We start from the raw sequence: 18,376 nt of genomic DNA, 5'->3' as shown, positions 1-18,376 counted from the left end.
GATATTAGCTGTATTAACAGCTAAGTAGGGAAATAAGAATAGGGAAAAGTACATCTACTCCATCTTGATGTCCTCCATCAAGTCTTTTTAATTTGTTTAAAAGACTTCAGTCAAACTAAACATTTAATTCAACTCAAAGATATGTTGAGGGTCTACTATAAACTTAGAATGATACACAGTGCTAGCAAATTATTAAAATAATAATATTTATTCCTTCCCCCAAGAGAGTTACTTGGTCATTGGGATGATGAGAAGTGCAGATAAAAAATTTAAAAGTAAAATACAATAGTCAAAATCCAAGTTATGTGTAGATAGCATGTCCAATAAGATACCAAGTAAGTGAGAACTCATTGGAATTAGTAGTTTTATCTGGCTTTTTGGGTATAAGAAGCAGAGACTCAGAGTGATGTCATCAAGATGGTGGCATAAGACATCCCTGGGAACATTTCTCCTTAGAAACAGCGAAATGAAAAGGCAGATTCACCTTGCTTGGAAATCTGGAGGATCACTGAGACTGAACAAAGGCTGCACAAGCTAAATTGAAGAAAAGGAAAAAAAAAAAAAAAAAAGAGGTGGAAGAGCTGCACAGACTTGCAAGTCCAGAGCTTTCCTGACACTCAGTCCCACAGTATAACAGAAACACAGAGGCAGCACTCTGGCCCTGGCACCTCCTGCTGTGGTCACTGACCACAGAGCCACCTACAGTAGCAACTTTGAATCCCACCACATTCAGTCACAGGGACCCAAGGCCCTACAGACCCAAGGTGGGGGCCTGATAGTCAGTGTGTGTGCACAAAGTGGCTTCCCCCCAAAAGAGAGAAAACTGTTGGCAAGCTGTGTGTACTCTGGGAGTTAAGGTTTGCTGGCACACCTTAACAAAAAATCGGGTGTTTTTGAACAGTGACCCCATGTGGGTCAACAGGTGGAGCTCCCCTAATACAGAAGTTACTTGCAGCAGAAAAGTCACATGAAAAGAGGAAACTGAACTGCTATAAGGTGGGGCAGACCCAGGGTTGGGAGCTTGAGTGTGGGAACGGAGTAGAACAAATCATAGCTGCTGGGGAGGAAATTTTGCATAAAAACGAAAAGAACAGCCCAGAACTCCTGGAGGAGGGCAGAAAATCCTCTCGGAGGAAAAACAGTTGCACATAATAGGGTAATCTTAAAAGTTACTGTGCATAGGTCCAAGGCAAGAAGCAGGTGCCAAAAGCCCTGAGAAAATCCAAACTGTTAACCACAGGTTGCTCTAAAGGTTCCGTATAAACTGGACCAGGCATTGAAGAAGAGCCTTAATACACAGTCAGTCTACAATAAAACTCCAGGCAAGAAGGAGAAACTGACATCCAGAATTAGCACATCAAGAGTCAGACGCAGACATCGGCAAAAAATTCACAAACCACACAAAGAAACAGAAAGAAATGGCTCATTCAAGAGAACAAATTAAAACTTCAGAGGAAACACAGAGAGTTGAACAAGTAATCAAAGACATTCAGTCAGATCTCCTAAGTCAATTCAAGGAGCTAAAGGAAAACATGGGCAGAAATAAACTATATAGGGATATAAAACTAAAGGATATAAAGAAGATGATGCATGAACGAAAAGAAGAGTTAGAAAGTTTAAAAAAGAACAATTCAGAATTTGTGGGGATGAGAAATACAATAATGGTGATTAAAAATACTCTAGAGGCATTCAACCGTAAATTTGAGCAGGCAGAAGAAAGAATCAGTAAACTAGAAGACAGAACTATAAAAATCATACAGTTGGAAGAGCAGATGAGAAAAGAATGAGTTAGAGTAAGCAGAGCCTAAGGGACCTGTGGGACATGAAGCTCACCAACATACCCATTATGGAAGTCCCAGAGAGAGAAGAAAAGGAAAGGGGAACAGAATATTTGAGGAAATAATGGCTGAAAATTTCTCAAATTCACAAAGATAATTCAGAGTTATATCAAGAAAGTATGCCCAGGGTGGGGTGGGGGTGGGGAGGGGGGCTGGAAGGAAATGCACTAGAATGTTGACATTGGTTATCTCTGGTATTGGAATCAAAGATGGTTTTATTTATTTCCAAGTTTTCCGTAGCAGATGTGTTTTACTTCTATTTTAAAAAAAAGATTTATTATTTAAAAAGAAAGAGGTAACATTTCATGACTAGGGTCATATTTGGAAGCAATAATACATCTCCCTTGAACATATCATTCAGTAACAATTTTTTCTTTTAGTTTTCTTGATTAAGTGAAGTCTTGAGTTCGGGGGTCTGGCTGCATAATTGAAGACGGTCACTAGAAATAGACTCCTTTGTGATTGTTGTTATTTATCTGAGTTCTAGTAGACGATAAAGGAATTCTAAAAAAAATAAAATAAAATATAGATCCTTTCCTTGTTCTTCCTTGACTCTGAAAGTGGTAGCAGGTGATTTTTTTTTCTTTTTTTTTTTTTTTCTTTTTTTGTATATTTTGTAGTTTTTCCCTTCAGATGTCAGGGGCTGTTAATTTGCAAACCACAGTTGCAGGTGGTTTTTTGAGGAGTTGGGAGTTTAGGACAAAAGAATAGAGCGACATAAAACCAGCTTATGGGATTTTTGCAAGCATAAATCCATTCCTTTGTAGTTCTTATTCTGACAAAAGCTGAAACCTCAGAGGCAAGCTTACAGCTTTTCCTACATTCCATCCAGAAAGCTCCCCAAGGAATTGTGGTGAGGAAAAAGATTTCTGTTACAGCCACAATCTAATGGAGTAGGACACCTGTGTTTTTAGAAGGGGGGCCCTCTTTAGAAAAGAGAAAAAGTGACGTGCTCAGTGGCTTTACCTGGAATTGTGGAGAGTCACAGCAAATAATCATCGCTATTCAATAAGAAAGTGAGTGGGACAAACCTACTCTAAAATAGTATTAAGAAACCTTGCCTCAAGAGCAGTGTCTAGAAACAAAACAAAGGCTCATGCTTTCAGGACAAATCCCAGAGTAGCATCTGCTAGTGCTGGTAGAAATGGATGTTCCCGGGTTAAATGGTGACATTATTCTTAGCATCAGCCTGCTCCTTTCTCAAACCTCTTTCCTGGCCTTTTCTTTTCCTTCCCTTTTCCTTATTCATTTACAGAGAGAATCCAAAGGCACTTGGCCATTTCCCACCTGTTCCAGCAGCTCTGGGGGAAAACTTGGGGAAAGGTGAAAATAGCTGTGTTAACTACTTTTCTCCTTTCTCACATGTTTTCATGGAAGACTCTGTTTGGGAGAACATGATGTGAATGAAACCCCAAAGCAGGCAGCTGAGCTCCTTTCATTGAATATGGTCCCATTGCATTGGACAAACTACCTTAGGCTGGTGCTTCCCCACTGATAATCTTGTAGGACAAGCTATTTCAGACACAGTGTAAGACCTCCATTGAAGGAGTGAAAGAGAACGGATATCTGCTGTGTTGCCTTTCAAGTTTGAAAACCCATATACATCAGTTAATACTTTTAAACCTGTTAGTAGCTCTATTGTATTTAAGCTGAAGGTAACAAGATGCGTTCAACCAAAAACTATGAGCAAATGAAAACTTATTTCCAGCCTTCAGCTTAAGGGTTTTGCTATTAACTTTAGTGATAACTGTATGTGTTTATCCAGAGCTTTCCTTTGAGGGTTGTGCCTCCATCCATTTAACCTCTGGTTGTGTATGAGAAACAAACAACTGTTACTACTTGCATGTAATTTGTAGTGATCCTTTCCAAAAATGACTGTTCTTGGTTTCAGTTGCATAATGGAAAGCCCCAAACTGTCCCAGAAAATAATGCTGAGAAAAAAAAAAAAGCGTGGTTTTGTTTGGCTTCCAAAGAAATACTTAAAAGGATTATGTTACTGAACAGGACACACGCGTTTATCTCCCTTCATATTGATTGTGAATCAAAATTATGTTTTTTTTAAAAGTGATTAAGAAACTTGTGGTGCTCAGCTAAAAGATCTTTCTTAAGGAGCAGTTTCTGATGTTCACACCACACCTATGGAGGCATGTGGAATTTTCAGAATATGGCAGTAGTGATAGTGTCCCCACTCTCCTGCCAATGTTTTCCTATATAATTCAGAATGGTGACTCTTTCTCAAAGCCATTTACATTTGGATTTCCAATACATTAGTGTTCTCAGTTTTCATATAAGTCATAGACTGAAAAAGAGGTGCAGGCCAGGAGCTGAAGCATTAATGAAATAGGCATGTGAATCAGTTCTGCTTGCTGGGGCACTTCCTCTGCAAGTCAGTCAAACCGTGACGCCCCCTGCACATCGCAGCTGCAGCCTCCTGGGTGCTCCAGCTCACAAGCAGGGCATTGTCGTGTTGCACAAGTGTCACGCTTCACATCAGCGTAAGTATCCCCAGACACTTAGGATGTACTATAGGTTATGATCAGGTGGAAAACACTACTTAAAGCAACCTCTTGGCTTTGAGAATAGAAGTATAAGCAAAAGAGCAATTCATCTGTTTGCTGCTGATTATTTCTCCCTCTTTTGAGCACGTTTCTATCCCATACCATACACCCTGATGTTGTCACAAAGTGTGTGATTTGAACATACTGGTACTTCTGACTACTAACAAGCTCCTGGAAAATTTGCTCATCTCCCCTTTTACACTAAAGGTTTCCCCAGCTCAACAAATCCTTCCATCACTGCACGGACCTCAGTTGTCTGTGTTATGTGTTCGTAGGGTTTCAGCTCTATCCACCTTGGATTTACCCTGTCCTCATCTTTATCAGTCCTTGCTCCTCCTCTTCTCAGCTGTACAGTTACATTAGCCTTGGTAGGGTTTGGCACCTATTAAATATTCTTGGAAAGGCATGGGGAGCTCAATCAATTGCAGGCCTGTAAACTGTAGCTCAGTTGGTGAAGCTGTGAATGTCAGGGAGAAGCAGGGAGGGGGGGATAGTGGAATTGCCCTGACTCAAAATTAGCCCTGACTGCACGTGCTGGTGGCTAACACGGTGCCTCATGTATATAGACCCCTCAAAAACCAGTCTCTGCTTTTGTATCAAGGCAAGGTTTTATGTGGATTAGTTGAAGAGAACCAACAGCTTGAAATGACAGTAATTTGCGAATATCCAGTATATCCTCCTCCACTCCCCTCTCTAACCCCCAGACCCATCCACATGAGCACATCTAAAGGATAACTCTGTAAGGAAAAGAATATCTATGGGACACCTTCACTGTCTTAGGGGTTTGGCCTCCAAGCTGGGTGGATCACCTGGGCCTGAACTGGTTCCCTTTAGGAGAACTGCTTCTCTCTTTGCGTCTGCTAAGAGCATATAGTTTTGCAAGCTGCAAACATGCTAACTTACTCATTGTAACCAAAACCTTTCATCACCTCCTTTGGCTTCCCATTTTCACTGCTGGAAACCCCTAAGATTTCAGCTGCCATGGGCAGGCAAAGGGTGATTTGAGGGACAGCTCTGAGATTTGACCAGCCCTCTCCAACAATTAGCAACCCCTACCACCTGCTATCTGACTCCCCACATGAGTTCCCTTTAGTGAGTCAGCTTAAAATCAGAGCTTGTTTGTTGTTTGGAGAAAGCACTTTGGACAGTTATCAGCTCTTAATAATTGAGGTTAAATAACATGGTCAGATTTCTTCTCTAAGGAGAACCCTGTGTGGCCAACCAGGTACAGGTGGAGGAGAGAAGCATGGACCCCTGGTGAGTCTCCTGAATGGGAAATCCTGGGGAGCCAGGAGTTTGGGGTCCTTCTCCATGCCGAGGAGGGAGGGTCAGACAAAAGCATGGTGAGCTGCCCAAGTGGCAGTGGATTGGCCAACACCCGAGTGACAGCTTTTCATGCTCCCCAGGGCCCAGCCCTGCCTGGAACCACGGTGGCTGCTGATCTTAACCCTGATAACAACGTAGGTGTCCTCCACCTCTTCTAGAACACTCTGGGAGGAAGGCGGCATGCATGCCTCAGAGGGACTGAGAGACCAAGAAGTGAAGTGAGACCATTCAGTACATGTGTGTTCTGGGCTTGTAACCTCAGCCTTCAGGACAAAACAGAATGAAAAGCATGATTCTCAGCCATTAATCAACCATTTTTTTTTAATTTTGTGTCTGGGCCTGGTGTGAACTTACCGAGGAGCTCTTTACAGGCCCCATACCTGTATCTGCCTCCCTTTCCCACTGCCCATCCCTAAACCGCCTAATCCTCCTCACATGGGTTTAGATCTGATTTGTCACCATTGTCAACACAACTGATTATCTGGGTTGAATACTTGAACCACTTTCAGCTGGTTAGTCTACAAATAGTCTCACCTGAGTGGACATTTTTATTCTTTTTACTTTTTATTTTTGTTCTAATTGACCCATTGGGCATAGTTTGTAAACAGGCCAATTCACCTGGCTATTGGTTTACTTGATTTTTATAATTCATAGTGATATTAGCTGGTTCACATTGATGATGAAAGACTCAGATCACTGGAGTGATGGTGTAAAGCATCAGGCTGCAACTTGATTCATCCCCAGTTACCAGATTCTTATCATTTAAATGCCTAAAACGACCAGAGAGAGGCTCCTTGCTCTTTTGACTTTCTTTTTTGTTATATTTTGTTTTGCCTCTCTTACACTCTGGTGCAGATATGGCCCTCCCCACCCCTCACGTCTCCTGTTATTCTTCTTGACGCTTCTGCTCCTCACCCCTAGTGCATCCCCAGCCTTTCCCATCACAGCTGCCCCAGGCCCTGCCCTCTGGCCCGAGTGTGCCACCTGCTCAGCACACCTGTAGCCCATTCCCCCGCTCACCTGGCCTCAAGCCCCTGCAGGGGGAGCTCTGACCTGTAACACGGTGAGCTCGTGACTTGTCCTTACCTGGGCCAGCTCCATCCCCAGCTCACTCTGCCTTGCTGTGCTTTGTTTTTCTTCGTGGCACTTATTGCTAACTGAAATTAGACATTTATTTGGATATTTGTCATTTGATTTAAGAAAAAGAATTTTTGTCATATTCACCACCATTCCCGAGCTCTTACACCAGGCAACACCTGTAACAGATGCTTTAAAGAATATTTGTAGAATGAGTAGGTGAAAGAGTGTCTTGCTTTCCTCTCGATTCTGCTGGAGCTTTTCTGAAAGCAATGTGAAGACTCTTAGCCCAGAGTCTTTAACCTTTTTTCACCCATCCTCCTTTTGACAAAGCAAAACACTCCTGTCCCTCTTCAGGGTCTGGAGCTGGGAGTGGAGTAGAATAGAATAGGGTGGGGGTGAAGTAAGGCAGTGACAAAATTCTGCAGAGACAGAGAGATTTTTAGGCTTAGCCACCCTCCAAGTCATCTTCACTAAAAGTACCTTCTCTCGGCCAGGGTCTTGGTATGAGTGGGCTAAGGTACAGTTTGAGAAGTTCTTGTTGTCTTGTAGTTTCTCTCATCTAATGTGAAATGAAGGACCACAGAGTATTTATGGAGAGAACCCATTACACAGAAAAGCACAGATCCCAGTCATATGTCCTAAACTTAGCAACACCAGAAGAATCTCTCTTTCTCCTGTTTAGCATGCTACCCCTGCTGCCTCTTATTGGCTGGAGGGGTAACAGTGATTTACCATCAGCAGACCTCAGCTTTGGTTTGGCTGCTCATTTACTGAAGGAAACCAGATTTTGGCCTGTCCTGGGTCGCCTTGGATCTCTGAGGCAGGAAAATATAGCACCTATACCTGTACAGTCTGTTTTTTTTTATTTTAATATCAGCTGATCATGGAAGTGGTGGGAATAAGGAGAAAAGAGGAATATATCAAGTGTTATCTAACCCTTCAGCCCAGCAAATACTTACTGAATACTTCTCTGTGCTGAGTAAGGGGCTAGGAACACCAACGTGATAAGAAGTCTCCTTGCCCTGGAGGAATTCACAGTCTAGCATGGCAACTAGCACTTTTCATTTCAATACCATTTGCTAAACCTTCAATTTTTGTACTGCTGCTTTCCAGTGACAGAGTTCTCTAGGACTTAGTGCAAATGTGCACATTATCTGCAGATTGAGAAGAGGCTGAAAAGCCCTGGTGTAATCTGTCTCCCTAAATTACTACAGGATTTTATGCAACTGACATGTGCAATTACTTTCAACTCCACTGGGTGTCTTGTTGGGAGCCAAGCTCTGGCTCAGAAGTGCTAACGGTTCAGCTAACATTCAAATGGAGCTTATCAGTGATCAAAGGAGCTGGCTCAGTACTGCTGTTTGACTTATCATTGTACAGTGAAGGATCCTTAAAATGCCTCCTTCACAATCTCCTAAAGCTGAATGGACCAGCACAGAGTGAAGGAAGGAGTTTAGGGGGGTTGTAGTGGATGCTTGGTTGCATTGCAGTTTCCTAAATTTATGTAGACCCAAGACTTAGATTTAAGTTTACTTGTATGTGGCTTTCCTTCATAGCACTTACCATCATTTGCAGTTGGTGTTAGCACTTTGTGGGAAGGTATGTTTATTTTTCCCATCACTGTATACATTAGTGTCTGGCATATAACAAGTGCTTAATATGTATTTGTTGAATAAATAAACTAAACAAATGGACTTTATATTCCATATCTACCTCCTTCTTCCTGCCATTCCCCAGCTCAGTGGCCCAATATCCTCTGATTCTTAGGAATTTTTCTCAACCAAGTTCTCATTTGGGGTACTTTTCTTCTACCTGGTCCTATTACTCCAGTGTTTCATGCTTTCCAGACATTTCTTGCTGACTTGTCTCTGGCAAGTTAACACACTTCTCTGATTGCAGTAACGGCTCTGTGATCTGTATCAAATCCCTCTGTTATCTCTTCACGTTCTCTATGTCTCCACATCATGAACTCACTCAACAAATCCTGGAAGTCGCTTCAGAGTCTCACACACACACAAGCCTTCGCTGGGCCTTTTTGACCTATTCTAGCTCAGACTCAACATTTAGGCTTCATTTAGAGTTCAGTTGATGTTATGACATCTAGCTTGTTCTCATAACTCTAAGCACTTTGGGTAAGAAAACTTTTATTATACTTTCCAGCATATTTTTCTCTGTCTTTGCCCTAGAGCTGTTTATGTGCAAAATTCCCAGGGAGGATGAAGGAGAGGGATGTAGTCTGAGCGTGAAGACAGAACAGCCTGTCCCTGCTTGTTCGTCCCTGCCCTGGGTACTCAGAGAAACTGGCATGAAATGTAGGGTGAACATTTAATTTATCATCCAAACTGGGACATTAAGAGAGTGGAAAAGCTGCCGTTAATAATTATACTGGGATACAGGGTCACACTATTTAAATAGCTTTTTGGGTCTGGAATTATGTTTAAATCCAGGGCTCTAGATTAAACTATATTCTAATTTAGCTGCTCCCTTGCTGGTGGCTCAGGCAAAACAGCCTCTTATTACAGAATTACATTATGACTACCAAAGTGTGATACATTTAGTTCCATTTAAAGATACATACACAAAATAATGCATTCCAGCTACAAGCTACAAGGAGCTCACTACTGGTTGACAAGGAGGTGTTCAGAGCAAAAACAAAACTGTATCATCACACTCCCCACCCCAACTCCCTGGAGTTTCCTGAAGAGTAGTCTGAAAGTTTAAAATGTTTCTTTCCAAAAAATAAACTGAAACAATCCCTTCATTTATTTTAGGTTCCTTTAGGATAACCTTGCAAATGGTTTGCAGAAGTCATCAAGCCAACAAAATCTGTTTTGCTCAAAAAATTGAAATAACCCCACCAAATCATCTGTTTCTATGTAATCAAAAACTGAATTTCTTATTTCAATCTATTAAACTTGTTCCATGCTGCATTTTGTGAACCAAACTACAGAAATAATTCTGTATAGAGCCACACATTTGTCCTTTATTGCTTAATTCTGGAATCCTGAATATACTGATATAAATACTGACTTTCCCCCGTTTTCTTTTAAATTTATTCATGTCTTTTCTCTTTACACAAGGCCCCTATCAAAAATATCCAAAAAAAAAGCATTAAAATACTAATATTAATAAATCCTAGAGGTGTTCCTTCTCCTTTTAATTGCTTACTTTCCTGCAAGTCTCTGGGGCATCAGCTCCACAACAAACAGATAAAACCCAAATTAAAAATACTTCCCTGCTGGCAAGACAGTTATGAACCAAAGGGCCACCCAATTAGAGAATTGAGAAATAGAGGGGTCTGAGTGACTTTAATTCTCTCAGAGGCTTTAATCCAACGTTCTTTTGAGAAGATTTAAAAGAAACTCTGACTATCAATGGACCCGGAAAACGACCATTTCTCATTCCGTCATGAAATCACATTTTTTTTTGTTGTTACTGTGAGAAACAGAAGTGCCACCTCCCTGCCCAAGGGAGCCTGGTCCCTGTGCAAACCCAATCCCTCAGACCCCAGGAGCCCCAGATAGGCAGCTCCGGGCAAAGGCAGCGAGTGGCGGCTTCCATAAAGCTCTGCTGCCACTGCAGTCTCGTTTTTGCATTTTTTAAAAGCATCTGTTTCTGAGTGCTTATGGTTTTACGAAGCAGTCTTAATGTTCCCAGTGGCATAACTGCAGATACACCCTTCCCTGCCTGCTGCTCTGGGGACGCAAGATCAGAGGCTCCGGGGAACTCGGGGAGAATCTGTGTAACATGGGGTACGGTGGTCCCTAGGGGATGCTGGCGGCCAAGCGCGCGCGTGAGCAGGCTCCCTCTAGCGGCCCCTGAGAGATATACATGGGGGAGCCAGTGAATACCGGCGATAAGCTATTCAGGGGAGCTGTTGTAGTCAAAACATGTCAAGAAAAAGGCAATTTGTCCATATTTAGTGAACTTTCATTTCAGTATCTCCCCATCTTCTTAAAGGAAACGAGTAAAAAACAGGCACTCTCTCTCCTCCCAGCACACATCCTCCTCACACTCCATTTCTTCATCAGAGATGGCAACACCAGCATCTCATACTGAAAGCAGCTCTGGCAATTTCTCTCTTTCATTTTCTGTTTCTGTCTGGTTTCACTGCCTAGGATTTATTTGTCCTGTATATTATTTCTCATATTTTCTGCCCTTCTTGTCAGTTTTCCCAACTTAGAAATCATATAACTGCCCGAAAGCATTTGACGCAAATATGATAAAATTCAGAGCACATCTATCTAAGGCTCTTGACTGACAGGCAGTCCTGGTTCCTTGTCAGAACAGCTCCAAATCTTCATCCCAAGGACCACAGCCATTTCTGGTTTACTGACCCACAGTCCGCTCCCCATTTCCTCACTGATTTGTGGGGAGGGCAGCTTGCTTCAAGAGAACCTCCATACAGGGCCACTGCCTAAACTTCCCACCTTCAACTATAACATCGCTGACTTTGCAGAATTAAGAACAGCTGGAGATCGAGTTCTCCCAGCTTCACGTGGTATTTTGCTCCTCTGATGGGATCAGTTTGTCCACCCAAAAAGCCTTTGTCAGCTGTATCAGCAGCTGGTACTAGCGATCCCAAAGCAGAACCCTGATCGAAAGAGATGAAAAGACTAAATGCGCCTGCTAGCAGCCTCCTCGGCCATCATGCCTTCCCTTTTATCCCTTTCAAATAAACAAATTTTCAGTGGAGGAAAATACTTCCATTTTAAATTTATGGGGGCACTCAGCTTCAGCTTGGAAATCGCAGAGGCTTCATTACCCTGAGTATAATTATACACCAAGTTGCACCAAGTCAATTACACTGGATATCTGCGTTTCCCTTTTCTCTCTGTCTAATCATAGTCAGCAGGAAGCTCTACCACACATCTGACTGACATACTTCTGTGTAGTGATTGCCTTCACATTAAAATCAGTTTTCTGACAACTTTCTGCCCAGGCACAGTATAATTAAATGTTTTGCATTTCTTCAACACGCAGATTAGTGTATGTGAGAAAGAGAAAATCAAGCGTTAGAAAATTTAGTTTGCTTCATGGTTGCTTCTTGACATTTGCAGTGCAAAGAAATATAATGGCTTTTATGCTGAGAAACCCGAAAGCCTTCAGCAAAGAGTTGAAGATCCCCCAGCCGCCTGACTTTCATCAGTACAAGTAGGGCCAGGAAGCTCCAAGTTGGAATTTAGGAACCTACCTCCTAGCTGCAGGCCAGCCCCATTAGCTAGTTCTGGAACACTAGAGGAGCTGGTTGAATTGTCAGGGACATGGTTTCTTGATTTCCTAATGGAGAAGGAGAAAAGTTAATAAAGGAAGTTGGTTAATGACAGTCATTCAGAGATAATGTCCATCTCCCAAAGAGTGTATGTGAACTCAATAACAAAAGACTGCTTTGAAACTTTAAAGTGCTGAGTAGTTAGCAAACAGCTGCCAAAAAATGCACGTGCTCTGGCCTTGCTTGTGGTTGGCTTCCCTGGGCCTGAGCCACCTGCAGTGTACATACAGTGTAAATGCAAGGTAATGAGAGACCTGAGAGATCCATGCCTCCCTTTTCCACTGAAAATTTGGAGTGAGGCTGGGCCATAGTGTACACTATTCTAGGACACTGTGAAGGCTGTTAAAGAATAAAGTGGTCATTAAAATGGTAAAATTGCATTTGAACTCTGGAGACCAGGAGAATTTTATAATTGATTCTTGTAATGTGCTTTGGATATACATACACAACTATTAATGGTTTGTACAGGGGGAAAAAGTCCATTTCATTTTGCATTAACAATAGAAGCACTCCAAGAATTATACATAATGGAAATGATTATTTCTATCCTCTGGGAAGAAGCACTTAACCTTGGATCTTGAGCTAAATTACATTACCAAAGGCAGCTTAAAAGTGGCCAGAAATTTGTTTCCTTTGGCATTGTATTGATGATATGTTTTTAAAAGAGTTAGTAAATTTTTTACAGTTCCCCTGAGAATGACTCCCTGTAGATTAAGGTGAACTAAATAAAGCATTAACTTGAGAAAATACAGAGAAAAATATGGACCACCATTATGTCATTTTCAGGACTTTCTACTTCTCCTTCTTCATTGTGAAGTATTAAATAAAATGATTCCTCAGCCCCTTTTTAAAATATTGTATGGCAGAATTATGAAGGACTTCTTTTTTCTTTTAGACCAATATCTATATTTATATTGTTAAAACAATAAATGTAAATAGCCTGTTCAATTTAAAGATATAAAAAAATTTACTTGCCCCAAGCCACACTCATGTTGATTTCTTCTTGAGTAATTTATGTTCATCTGGCTTGTTTTTTCTCAAATCACTGGATCAACCACGGAAATTATCTGGCCCCCAAACAATGAAGAATAGTCTTTATGGGGGTGCTTTTGAGGGTCCTGACAAACCAGACCCTTCCTCATAGGTGTCTTTGATCCATACAAGTCCTGTTTCATATGGCGTGCCTATATTGTCCTATTTTCCTAACTTAACATTTGCTTCTTCCTCATGTAATTAGGAGCCAGCTGCCCTGGACACTTCTGAATTGGTGTCAGTGAATGGTGGCAAGAGAAAAAGAGCCTAGTTTTGGTGGTGGTGGTGAAACAACCTAGTAAATTAGGAAGTTTGAGGGGGGAAAAAATATGAAACAAAAGAAAAGATAGACATCATGAGGAAATTCCCTTCAAAAGAAACACTTCAGGAGGAAATGAGGAAGCCAAAAGGTCAATCATTTCCTCTCCTCACCCCTTCTCAAGGCTCCTCTTCTCTAATGTGCTTGTACCCATCTGCCTGCACTTCCTCGGAGCACTTGGGTCATGTCAGCCCATAATACTCCCTCAAAGATCTGTGGACTGCAAGGTGTTCTAGGCCACCGAAGGTCACGGTGCTTCAGGCTCAAGGTCCCTGTGTCCTCCTGGAACCCCCAAAGGTTTTCCCAAGAGTAAACCAAGGTGAAGGCGAATCTCTCCTTCCTTGTCATTGCCCACCCAAATCCTGGCCCCTCCCTCAGGGCACCACAAATAATCCTGGAGTTTACACACTTTTACAGTGCTTAGGAATTCCACAGGCAGTTGGGGAGGGACGGCTGTCAGCATTTCTCAAACTATATTCCAGAATTTCATGAGGTGTTCTAGAATAATGTTGGGGGGGGGACCTGTATGTCACCTCAGTTACACGCTGTAAACCTCTTAGGAAGTCACAGGGCTTATTACCATATTGAAAGCTCTAAGAAACCTTACAATAAAGAAACCTCTTTAATTCTCACTGATTCAGAGTTTCCCACATCGCTTTAACCACAAAATCTTTTTTTTTTTTTTTTTTTTTTTTTTTTACCTTTCTCAAGATACATATTTATCTCTCAAAATTGATCTTCCGTGGTATACGAATTGGGAACATTTAAAAAACAATGATGCCACCTTGGCCTGGGTTTATTTGTGTGGGTCCTTGTCCTAGACAAATGAAAACATCCCATGATGTGGTTTGCTGAGGTGGGCAGCAATCTTCAACACGTATCAGCTTCCCATGAAAAGAGCTGATTACCTTCCCTTCTTAGTGATGATGCTTAGAGGAGGAAAAAGATAGGTCCACTAAAAAAGGACAGATGGCGCATGTTGTCTGATATATACAAGGACAGTGATTATTTTTCATGAGAATGAGGGCACCTTCACCCTAGGTGATCGGAAATCTAAGATTACATTTCTGAAACCCATCAATGGTCGAACAAACAATAAAGTTTATTTGGCAGCTAGCTTTTTAACTTTGTGGATCTAGCTTGTGAAAAGCTTTGTTGTTTGAGGACATTAATTATAGTCTGAAGCTAGGGGGTGGTTTGGTTTTAACATGAGCAGGGAGGCACATGAACTTAAATTCTACCAGGAAGCACCAATCCTGCTTTGCAAATAATATAGATTTTTTCCAAGATTCTTTTTTAATTTAGGAAACATTTGTTCAGTGCAAAACCATTGTGCTAAAAGGAGACTGAGCATAGGGGTAGCATCATAAAATAGTGCTAGAGAGACAAATATGGGCATAAATATATAAGGAAGCACCTGAAACCAGGAGCAGATGGGAGAGTGGGCTGCTAAAGGTGAGCCAAGGACGAATGAGCTACACATCATCAAATCTTATCAAATCTAGACCTTATCAAATGTTATCAAATCTATCCCTTATCAATCTGTTTCTCATAAGTGACTTCCCCAGGGTACTTCCTCATGGTGGAGTCAACATAAAGGACCCTGAAGGGTTCTGGTCCCAACCAGAAAGGAGGCTATATGATGTCCTCCATACCAAGGATGAGGTTCATTCAAAAATGTAAAGATGCAGGAGGGGCAGGGAGGTGGGGGCTCAGGCCCTGCCAGAAATTTCCGATGTATCCCAGTCTCTTCCTTAAACTTAACCTTCCTTGGCCTGTTTTTCATCTTTAAGTAGAACAAGTTTTTTTTTGGTCTGGATTTATTTATCTATCTGTCCATCTATTTCATACCTAAAATATAATACCTTAAACTGATGGCATAAAAACAAATATTATCAACAGTAACATTGTTCAGAGACAGTATAGTGTGCCTATGTAAACAGGTTGTTTCACATTTTACCTTTCTTTAATGACTTTTCAGATTGATATTGATCTTTCCCTCAGGTTGCTAAGATTTCAGAAGGGTTGCATCTGTTATATTTCCAAAGAGACCCATCACTGCTTTCCTTTACAGTGTTGGGTTTCTGATTTGGATCTCACGCCTCTGTTGGAGTTTTAAGTCTCACATGTTCTTTCATATGAAATAAGAAATTTTAGATTTGTTAACTATTAACTATGTAGATTTCAGAGAGTAATAGTTCTATCTTAAGATGGGATTAAATTTTAAATCAGTCTCTGAGATTTGGGATGATTGTATTAATTATTCTAGAGCTGCTATTTGTTCTGAATTTCTCTTCCCATGCAATAGGTTGGTCATTTGTTTTCCTTGGCCATAGTTAAAATCTACATACATAGTTCACATCCTGAAATAACACTAGCGCTTTTTTTTTTAGTCATTAAATTCCCAGTGTTTTCCAGGAAATTATTATATATGCGTCCTCAAATCATTTTTATTAATTCCTAGCTATAAGGTGGTGACTTTATAAATTAATATTCTCAAAGCTTGATATATTTGGAGCCCAGTTCCTCATTTTTAAGAGTGAATGTCATTCATAATTGGTGACAATTCTACATTTGAGAGTCAGTTTCTCATCCGATCTGATAAGATAATCATCATGTTTAATCTCATAAAGTGGCTCATGAAGAGCTATGCCAGTCAACTTTTCCATCGTGTTGTTTGTGAAAGCTCACATTATTATTATCCTTAATTTTTTAAAACCATTTGTCATTTTATGAAGGCCAGTTGGTTAAAACTAGATAATCTAATTGGCAAATCCTCCTAATTGGGCACCCATGAGCCATAGCATATCACACTGCCTCAAATACAGAAGATCGAGGGAAGGGGCATGTATTAGTTTCCTATTGCTGCTGTAACAAACTACCACAAACTTGTGACTTAAAATAAATATATTTTCTTACAGTTCTTGAGGTCAGAAGTCTGAGATAGGTTTCACTGAGCTAAAATCAAGCATAGGCAGGCCTGCATTCCTCTGGAAGAATGTTTCCTTGTCCTTTCCAGCTTGTAGAAGTTGCCCACATTCCCTGGCTCACGGGCCCTTCCATCTTCAAATCCATCAATGGCCAGGCAGTTATTTCTTGTGCTGCATCACTCTGACTCTCTTGCCTCCCTCTTTCATCTATAAGGACCCCTGGGATTACATTGGGGCCACCTGGATAATCCGGAGTAATTGCCCCATCCCAGGACCTTATGTTTATTAGAAGTCCACTTAGAGCCTGACCAGTGATTTCTTTGCTCTGTCCTGGAGCTCTTGTTGGTCTGAGGCGATGGAAGTCTCTGGTTCAATGGTGAAGGAGTGTTGGGCAAAAGAAAAATCACAGGGAAGAAGCATCTTTGTGTAAACCCTTGAATGCCATTCCATGGCATTCATATAAGGGAACACTGCATTTTCTCCATATTGGATTAGACTGAATAAAAATATGCAATATTTAGCACTATTGTAACCAACTATTTTTTTATTATACGGCTAATACTATCAAAAAATGTGCTTTGCTGTAGTTTCAAAGCAACAATACTATAAACAGTTGTCCTCTGCTCTTCCTTAAATGTTCTGTTAGAGATTCCTGGGGTTTTTTGACAGGGTGTCATACTTGACCAAAATGGTCAGCTTTCCAAGAAACAACTTCAGACAACGCGTTCTCTTGTTAAACTGTAGCTACATCATTATGTAGTGACAGGCGCCTTGTAGCGCAGTTATTTTGTATTAGATCACGTGCTCCTAGGTTTCTTGGTTTATGCTTGTCTTACAACAAGGATTTAAAAGGTAGCACCTTCAAAATGAGATGAAATAGTTTCAGTGGCTGAGAGAGTTCAAATGGAGTCGAGAGGTCACTCTGGTAGACATTCTTATGCACTATATAGATAACACCTCTTAGGTTTTAATGTATTGGAATAGCTAGAAGTAAATACCTGAAACTACCAAACTCCAACCCAGCAGTCTGGACTCCTGAAGACAATTATATAATAATGTAGATTACAAGGGGTGACAGTGTGATTGTGAAGACCTTGTGGATCACGCCCCCTTTATCTAGTGTATGGATGAGTAGAAAAATGGGGATAAAAACTAAAAGACAAATGGGGTGGGATAGGGGGATGATTTGGGTGTTCTTTTTTCACTTTTATTTTTTATTCTTGTTCTGGTTCTTTCTGATGTAAGGAAAATGTTCAGAGATAGATTGTGGTGATGAACGCATAACTACGTTATCATACTGTGGACAGTGGATTGTATACCATGGATGATTGTATGGCGTGTGAATGCATTTCAATAAAACGGAATTTAATTAAAAAAAAAAAAAAAAGGTAGCACCTTGCAAAAGAGAGGCTAGACCTCCCTATAATTGTGCCTAAGAGCCTCCTCCCAAATGCCTCTTTGTTGCTCAGATGTGGCCCTCTCTCTCTGGCTAAGCCAACTTGAAAGGTGAAATCACTGCCCTCCCCCCGATGTGGGATCAGACACCCAGGGGAGTGAATCTCCCTGGCAATGTGGAATATGACCCCCAGGGAGGAATGTAGACCCGACATCATGGGATGGAGAACATCTTGACCAAAAGGGGGATGTGAAAGGAAATGAAATAAGCTTCAGTGGCAGAGAGATTCCAAAAGGACCCGAGAGGTCACTCTGGTGGGCACTCTTACGCACACTTTAGACAACCCTTTTTAGGTTCTAAAGAATTGGGGTAGCTGGTGGTGGATACCTGAAACTATCAAACTACAACCCAGAACCCATGAATCTCGAAGACAGTTGTATAAAAATGTAGCTTATGAGGGGTGACAATGGGATTGGGAAAGCCATAAGGACCACACTCCCCTTTGTCTAGTTTATGGATGGATGAGTAGAAAAATAGGGGAAGGAAACAAACAAACAAACAGACAAAGGCACCCAGTGTTCTTTTTTACTTTAATTGCTCTTTTTCACTTTAATTATTATTCTTG

The 18,376-nt window shown here is 41.2% G+C and overlaps 2 protein-coding genes across 12 annotated transcripts in view; one reads left to right on the top strand and one right to left on the bottom strand.

The window, feature by feature from the left end:
• Window positions 1-18,376, top strand: part of DLGAP1 (DLG associated protein 1) — a 945,880-nt gene that overhangs the window by 788,485 nt on the left and 139,019 nt on the right. The gene's annotated exons all lie outside the window — the stretch shown is intronic.
• The window catches only part of LOC119511167 (predicted GPI-anchored protein 58), a 92,253-nt gene that overhangs the window by 2,542 nt on the left and 71,335 nt on the right, over window positions 1-18,376 (bottom strand). Inside the window, exon 5 of one of the 2 annotated variants that reach the window (XR_005212169.1) lies at window positions 11,997-12,082. The exons of the other annotated variant lie outside the window; for it this stretch is intronic. The gene's annotated coding sequence lies outside the window, so the exon portion shown is untranslated. The remainder of the gene's footprint in view (window positions 1-11,996; window positions 12,083-18,376) is intronic. 2 annotated transcript variants of the gene reach the window in all.

The sequence above is a fragment of the Choloepus didactylus genome, chromosome 16 (genome assembly GCF_015220235.1).
Source record: "Choloepus didactylus isolate mChoDid1 chromosome 16, mChoDid1.pri, whole genome shotgun sequence".
NCBI lineage: Eukaryota > Metazoa > Chordata > Mammalia > Pilosa > Megalonychidae > Choloepus > Choloepus didactylus.
The sequence above is the reverse complement of the archived record's forward strand: the minus strand, read 5'-3'. Positions and strand labels throughout refer to the sequence as shown.